This window comes from Pinus tabuliformis, chromosome J (genome assembly GCF_031772625.1).
Source record: "Pinus tabuliformis cultivar Carrire ecotype Pingquan chromosome J, CPIR1, whole genome shotgun sequence".
Taxonomy (NCBI): Eukaryota; Viridiplantae; Streptophyta; class Pinopsida; order Pinales; family Pinaceae; genus Pinus; species Pinus tabuliformis.
In genome coordinates this window covers 1,013,249,103-1,013,257,476 of record NC_142295.1, presented here as the reverse complement: position 1 = coordinate 1,013,257,476, position 8,374 = coordinate 1,013,249,103, and the positions used below count along the sequence as shown (strand labels likewise).

The following is an 8,374-nucleotide window of genomic DNA, read 5'->3' as shown; positions in this document are numbered from 1 at the left end:
CTCTTGTCTCTATAGCTCATTGGCTATCCAGCTCTGTAGCACTCTAGCTTATGTCACTGTAGCTCTGTGATCTACCTCAATCAAGGGATCTCTAGTTTCTCTACATAATTCATAGCATTTTCAGGCTATCTTTGGCTTTCTAGCCCTTCTTGTTATCTCTGACTCTTCATCGGGTGTAGCCTCCTCCTCGGCTCTCTAGCACTTAGGCTCTCGAGCCTCTCCCCACAACCTCTTGGGCTCTCTGCCCTCCCTCACACAACCTTTTCACCTCTCCTCATGCAGCCTTTCACCTCCCCTCGGCTCTCTGCATCCATCGTGTTTTATAACACGTTTGGGACAAGGCCGCTTAAAAATCGGGGGTCAATTTTGTTTATAATGGAAGTAGTTTGCATAGAAGCATCGGTTGGTGCACAAAAATCCTTGGAATAGCATTCTTTCTAATAAAATAGAAATACACTAAAAATTTGATAAATCCAACCAAAACATAAAAGACCGGATCTCAAATTTTATCAAATCGGGCTTATAATGCCCATTGGGTCCGCGCCTAATTGCTTTCGCCCGGGGTCCTTCCTTCAACATCTGTCGATGCCAATTATTCTGATCATTAATATCGGTGATTGCTAATTGCATTTGCTGATATCTAGGGGTCCTGGTCCTCGGCCTTTGGGTTTCGCCAACCCGATCCACCGATTCGACACTCCATCATTGATTCGCAAGCACCAATATCGCCGATTTAACTTCTCCGACCCCATATATCGCTAATCATTGATCGGCGGTCTTAAAGTCTACCCTTTACATGATTCTAGATGTGATTTTCCTTATAAAAGCTTTAAGCCCATTTTTATGAGGAAAACCTCCTTTTTCAAAGGAATTAAGGCAAACACTATTCGCGATAACTTCATCATCCGGACTCAAATTAACGAACTGTTCACACCTCTGCGATCAAGAAGATGAGATATACACTCTGGTCCTAGTTCGACATCATTCTGATCCCTTTAATTTTTTAGCATTCATAACCCTCTTTGTCTTGTGTGTCTTTCTGGAGCCACCTAGATCATGACTACTATTTTTATTGCTAGTTTTCCTTCTTCATATACACATTTCTTGGAAACTTCATAGGGAACTAGAAAGCAAGAGAATTTAAAACTTGATGAATTAAGTGAAACGCTAACTCAACATGAAAAAACTTTTAGAAAGAAGAAACATGTTAGAGAAGATGTTCTATTTACAGAAGCTAGCACTAGTAAATCTTCAACTAAAGGTTTTGGAGGTAAAGGAAGTGGGAACAACAATTAAAATCAAGGAAAATATAGAGGAAAGGGTTTTGGTAGAATTCAAGCCAAAGGGAACAAATCTAGTAGAGGCAAAAATACTGACAGAGGTGACATTCAAGGCAGAGGAAACAATGAATGTAAAGGTAACAATCAAGGAAGAGGATAAAGTCAAGTTAGAGGATAAAGCAGAGGTAGATGGAAAAGTCAAGGCAAAGGAAAATATTTCAATCAAATTTTTTGTAGAATATTTAATTGAGTTAGTCATTATGCTAAAGATTGCCTAACTTCCATTAAAAAATCTCCAAGGTTTCAACAACACATGACACAATTTTCTAATGATCAAGAATATCATCTCTTAGAATATGCCTTTACTACACTTCAAATTTTAGAATCAACATCATTACAGATCTCCAAATATCTTGAAAATGATTATGAAGATGCTTGGATCTTAGATATAGGGGCAACACAACATATGAATTTTTGACGTGACTTCTTTTGGAGTTTTCAATAGTGCTAGCTCAATTCAATATTAGATGATAAAAGACACACTCCTTGTGGAAACAGTATAGTAAAAGTTTATCTTCCTCAAATTGGAGAAAAACTAATTGCAAATGTTTGATATGTAGCAACTTTTAAGAATAATTTGTTGTCATTAGTCACAATTTGACAAGCAGGACATCATGTTGTGACGGAGGATGGCTTAGTAAAAAACAGCTCCATCAAATAGGATATGAAGACAGTCATGAAAAACGATGAATATGGAAAATGTTAATGGATGAAAGGAACAATCATTCCATGAAATTATGAGTTGGAAAGAGTAGGAAGTACAAATATTTCACCAATAAGGTTGTGGCATGTTAGATATGGGAATTTAAAATTTGAAAGTATCTCTCCACTTCAAAAGAAGGGAATGGTTAAAGGGATTCCAACTTTTAAGAAAGAAAATGCAATATGTGAAGCATGTATTTATGGAGAAAAAAGTTGGGAGACTATTCCAACAAGTTCATGGCATGAAAACAAGAATTTGAATTTGGTTCACGGTGACATTTGTGGACCTCTACAAACTTCTCTAGGAGGTTGCAGATACTTTTTACTCTACATTGATGATTTTAATTGAATGATTTGGGTTTATTTTTTCAAGAAAAAATGAGAAACATTTGAAAAGTTTAAGACTTTTTGCCAATTGGTTTAGAATGAATTTAAAAAGAATATTGGCACTCTCAGGATAGATAATGGATGGGAATTCACTTCCAATGAATTCCCCTCCATTGTCTGCCCTAACAGTGTCAATTTTCTCTTTAACTTCATTCTCAACCTGTTGGAAAAAAGTCTTAAAATTTTCAAATGTTTCTGACTTTTGTTTCAAAAAATAAACCCAAGACATTTTACTAAAATCATCAATGAAGAGTAAAAAGTATCTACAACCTCCTAGATAACTTTCTAGATGTCCACAAATGTCACTGTGAATCAATTGCAAATTCCTTTTTGCACACCATGAACTTGTCAGAAATGTGTCTCAACTCTCTTTCTCAGAAATGCATGATTCACATATTTAATTTTATTTCTTAAAATTTGGAAGTACTTTAATCATTCCCTTCTTTTGATGTTGAGACAAACTTTAAAAGTTTAAATGCCCATATCTAACATAGCACAACCTTATTGGTGAAATATTTGTACTTGTTGCTCCTGCAAAATCAGAATTTCGTGGAATGACTATTGCTTCATCCTTAAAAGTTTTCCATCCTCATATCTTGTCATGACTGTCTTCATATTCCATTTGATGGAGTTGATTTTACTAAGTCATCCTCCATAACAACCTGATTTCCTACTTGTGGAATCATGACTAATGACATCAAATTCTTCTTGAATGTTGAAACTTGGTACATACCGAACATTAGAAATTAGTTTTTCCCGAATGCTAGAAAGATAAACTTTTACTACACCTTTTCCACAAGGACTGTGTCTTGTATCATCTGCAAGAAATATTGACTTGAATTGGCACTGTTGAAAAGTCCAAAAGAAGTCAAGTCGAAATCTCATATGTTGTGTTGCCCCTGTACCTAAGATCCAAGCATATTCATAATCACTTTTAAGATATATGGAGACCTCTAATTCTATTGATTTTTCACTTTGAAGTGTAGTAAAGACATATTTTGATTCATCATCTTCTTGATCATTAGCAAATTGTGCCAAGTGTTGCTGAAAGGTTGGAATTTTTTCAATAGAAGTTCGACAATCTTCAGCATAATGACCAACAATGTTACATATTCTACAAAAAAAATTGATTTAAATATTTTCCTCCACCTTGACTTTGTCCTCTACTTCTTATTTTTCTTCTTCCTTGATTTTTCTCTCTGCCTTAACTTTGTCCTCTTCCTTGATGGTTACCTCTACCTTGATTGTTGCATTGTTGCCTCTATTGAAGTTGTTCCCTTTGCCTTGACTTCTACCTCGACCTCCCCTTCTATATTTTACTTGATTTTGATTGTTGTGCCCTCTTCCTCTACCTCCAGAACTTTTAGTTGAAGATTTACTAGTGTTAGTTTCTGCAAAGAAAACATCTTCTCCAACATGTTTCTTCTTTCCAAAAAAAAATTCATGTTGAGCTAGCATTTCACTTAATTCATCAAATTTTAACTTCTCTAGATTTCCAGTGACTTGTAAAGTTTCCATGAAATGTGTATATGAAGAAGGAAACCAACAATCAAAATAGTAGTCATGGAGCTATCATCCACTGCTTGAAATCCAACCTTTACTATTTCGTGCTTAATGTTCTTAAGTATGGAAATGTATTCAAGCACATCTCTCCCTTCTGTTAATTTATGTTGAAGCAACTTCAATTGAAGACAAACTCTCCTAGATTTTAGTTGTGTATCAATTAAATATTTAAATTTTCTCTAGATAGACCATGCATTATAAACATTTTCAATGTGACCATCCATTTCATCATTAACTAAAGATTTAATTAATGTTAATTCTTTTCCATTTTTGATCTCCCATTTAGCTAGTGAGTCTGCATATGTAAGTTTGTTTTGTTTAACATCACCATCACATAAATATTTCCAAATTTCATTATAAATCAAAGTGCTTTCTATGTACCTTTTCCATGTCTTTTAATTCTTTGAGGCTTCAAGTTTGTCAGATTCAGAAAATAAATTTACCAGCTTGGACATTGTAAAAGTAAATGTATGCACCAAGATGGATCATGCACCACAAAAATAAGATTGACGACACACCACACATAGCACCATAATAAAAAAAATGATATATTAGGGCTTGGCCTTGACCCTCGTATAGTCATTTGAGAAGAAAAGTGACTGAGCTTTGCACTTGGCTCTAGTCAACTTTAAAATTTTACAATGAAACTTTCAGAATTTGATTTTTTTTTTACAATGCTCTAGCAATTTGATTTCTTTCACATTAGCTAGTTAACTTTTCACCCCCGCCCCAAAAAAATTAAATAAATTACTTTTATTTACAACTTTATCACTCCAAATATACAAAAAAACAATTTACACCTTATTACTCCAGATATTACAAAAATTCACAACTTATCTCTAAAAAATAAAAAATTTCAAGATATAATTACACCTTATCACTCCATTAAAAAGCTCCACCTTATCACTCCATGAAATTTATCACTATGAATATTATAAATCCTTAAAAAAATACTTTTTTATACCCACTTATCACTCCAAATGTTAATGCATACCACTATTACAAATCTTTAAAAAACTATTTTTGGAATCTTGAAGAAGTTACATACAGAAGTAGCAGAAATGTTCAACGAGGATGGATAGTTTATATTTCACGTAGGTCCTATCCATGCATAGTCATAAATGTAGCTCCTTACGTTGGTTCTTTCATTGGTGTCCCATGCTGGAGGTCTTTCGCTCTTATGCTGGTTTCCCACTCTCCTCACACTAGTTATTTCACTATCTCAAGCTTCTAGTTGACCAATCTGATTAGGAAAAGCCCAATGGTATATCTTAACAAAGTAATAGATGGATGTGTCCCTAGAATCGATGTAAAGCTTGAGATTATGGAGCCTTATTGCAGTTTCAAGGACAAGATTGGTTATAGCATGATAAGCGATGCATAGGAGAAAGGGCTTATTATCCCTAGAAGGAGTGTATTGGTGGATCCTATGAATGGAAATTAAAGACTATGCCTTGCATTTATAGTCACTGCAAAGGGATATAAAAATTTTCTTACTATGCTATCTTCTATGAGTACAGAGTGTAGGGTCTTACTGTGAGATTTTGGAGCTGAATTGGTCCCTTACCAAACTTGATAGGGGTATGAAAGCTGTTGTACAGAAAGTAGAGTAAATAGTATTAAAAATCCTAATACTTCTATTCTTCAGTAGTTTCAAAAACCTTCTAATCCAAAGATTCACTATGAAACTACGAGACCTAAGATTTGGAAAGATGCAACTGGCCAAATAAATGTTTTTGTTTCTAGCATTGGAACACGGGTACGATTACTGGTGCAGGTCATTTTAGTGAGATTATGATGCTCAAATAAAATTATAATTCAAATAATCTATGGATCCAAAAATTATATTCAACAATAGATCTTAAAAAAAATGATTTTCTTTTCCTTAATAAAATTGGGATTTTTTATACAATTCAACCACTTAACAATTTGATGGAGCTCTCCAAGAGCATAGAGAGCTAGAATCTCCTCTTCACACCATCTACATCATTGAAGCTCTGATACCACAATAATAGTACAAGTGTCATCAAACACAAAAATTTTATTAATAAGGAAACGAAAAAGTACATAAAATATGAAAGAGCTTACACACGATCACTCAACACTCTTGCAAGTAGAGAGAAACAAGCTTTAAATAAAATTGTGTCCTAAAATAATTTTTTTATGAATCAGTTATTTCATTTACAAGTGTCCATTTCCATTTAATGCTCTCATAACAACACTCCTAACTATTTTCCTAAATTAGTTCCTACGAAATGACACTTTTCTAGATGCCATATATTTTACAACAGTTAGCTATTCTACAATGTCTCCAATATTTAATTAAATATTCTAGATAATTCAATATTAGACTCTAAATAACTAAAATATAGTTTATGTAGTTTGGGTCATCTAACGCTTTTTCCATTATAGATTTTTTTTCTACCTATCTTCCATCTAATGTTGCATTTATCCTCGAAATATTGCTGGAAATGTCATTGACTGTTGAAGCTTCTTGCAGATTATTGACTATACCCATTTTGTTCGATGGATTTTCTGGATAGCATCTCCAAAAGTGATTTTCATTTCAGCCCCAACATTTAGTTGGTGGCATGGTTGCTTCTGAAAAGATTTTATCCCTTGATCCAAATCCTTTTGCATTTTTTTATGTAAAATTCCTTTGATGGTTCACACTTTTACTATAATTTCCTCCTTGGATACTTTTGGGAGTATTTGGAAAGGTTGGTTTCTTAAACCTCTTTTCTTAGTGTTGAACTTCTCATGCTTTCTATCCATCCAACTTTTTAGGTTGTCACCTTTCTTTTTATTTTGAGCAAAACACAATTTCACATTTCTCATAGTTTCATTCATATTTTTTGGATTATCAAACTCTATTCTTTCTTTATATGAGAAAGGTAAACAACTAAAAAATCTTTGTATTTTGGCATTTTCATCCTTCAAGTACAACACATATCTTAGAAAACTTGTGAACACAAACACATCCATAGTAGATTGTCCCAATCTTAACTCATGAAGCTCTCCAACTTTTTCATCGAAATACGTTTTAGTTAGATATTTATTTTTGAATTATTTTGTAAAGAGTTCCCAAGTTAGATTTTTACTTCTCATTATTTTAACAACTTTGTTCTCCTCCCACCATAAGGCTATGTTACCAGTCAACTGGTACGTTGCCAATATTTCCTTCAAATTACTTGGACAATTGTAGACCTGAAAATATTTGGACATATTTAGAAGCCATGCTTCTGCTCCAGATTAACCATCAAAATTAGGAGGTTTAATATTTTTAATCTCCACAGCTGAGATGTAGTATTTTTCTTCCTATATGTGGAATTACTCAAAATCTATAAATAAAACATAGTTATCCCTTTTCTTTTATTAGTTTCAGAGTCTCTAAATAAAATCATAGCTAATTTTCCTTTTTCTTTCCATTGTACAAAATTTGTAAATGAAAAACATAGAAATTTTATTTTCATTTTCAAAGAAAATAAACACTATAGGAAGAAATACCCACTTAAAATCAAGAGTATAGAAAATTAACAGTTAGGTACTTGATGTAGAATTTCATGTAGATTCACAAGCTCATTCAATGTACTAAAGCAGAGGACAAGAATTTACTTCTACTTTCAAGCAGAAGAAGCCAATAGATCATTGAAAAAATTATGAACAAGAAGAAGATAAATCAATGGCACATAACACAATATGTATCTGGGCATATCCACTATTCAAAACCCCACTATCTGTATTGCCTATATCAGAAATATGAGTGAAGATAAAAATCTTTTTCTCACTAGAACAATTTTGCACAAGTATGCTCAACTCTCTCAACTCACAAGAAAGCTCTTGGAAAAAAGTTAGCGAATTCTATAGCTCTACAAGTCCCTATTTCCTTGCATAATTCTTAAGATGAATATCGTATACTTAAAGGGAATTCATGCTTCCAAAATTATGAAATCCAAATATAGGATCAATCTCTGATGCATGCATGATATTTACACTCTAGTAAATAATACAACTAATAGTACATTGTCCCTGCACTCTAGTCTCAATTGGGTCTTTCTCAGAATCGACATGCATGAGTTTCTAATCAGGGAATCTTCAGTTAACTAGATTGATACTTGTGGATGCACTAGTGCATCAACTGATTGTTAACTCTTTATTAGTTCCACAAATAGTTTGGAACTAATTTAACTGAACTTAACTCAGTAAAGTAGGTGATCTAATTTCCCCACAAATATCCCCAACTCTATTTTCATCTCAACCTTATTCTGTGCATCTTTTTTCACATGGAAATATACTGATGACTGAAGATTCTTGAAGTGACCAACATCTGGCCTCTTACCAGAATAAGCGTCCTTTGGTGTCTTCATCCCAAGTATTTGATG

General features: G+C 33.5%; 1 pseudogene; it reads left to right on the top strand.

Annotated features, from left to right (window-relative positions):
• Positions 1 to 1,204: 1,204 nt before the first annotated feature.
• LOC149230297 (putative inactive cysteine synthase 2 pseudogene) lies at positions 1,205 to 5,801 on the top strand (annotated as a pseudogene).
• The last annotated feature ends 2,573 nt before the right edge of the window (positions 5,802 to 8,374 follow it).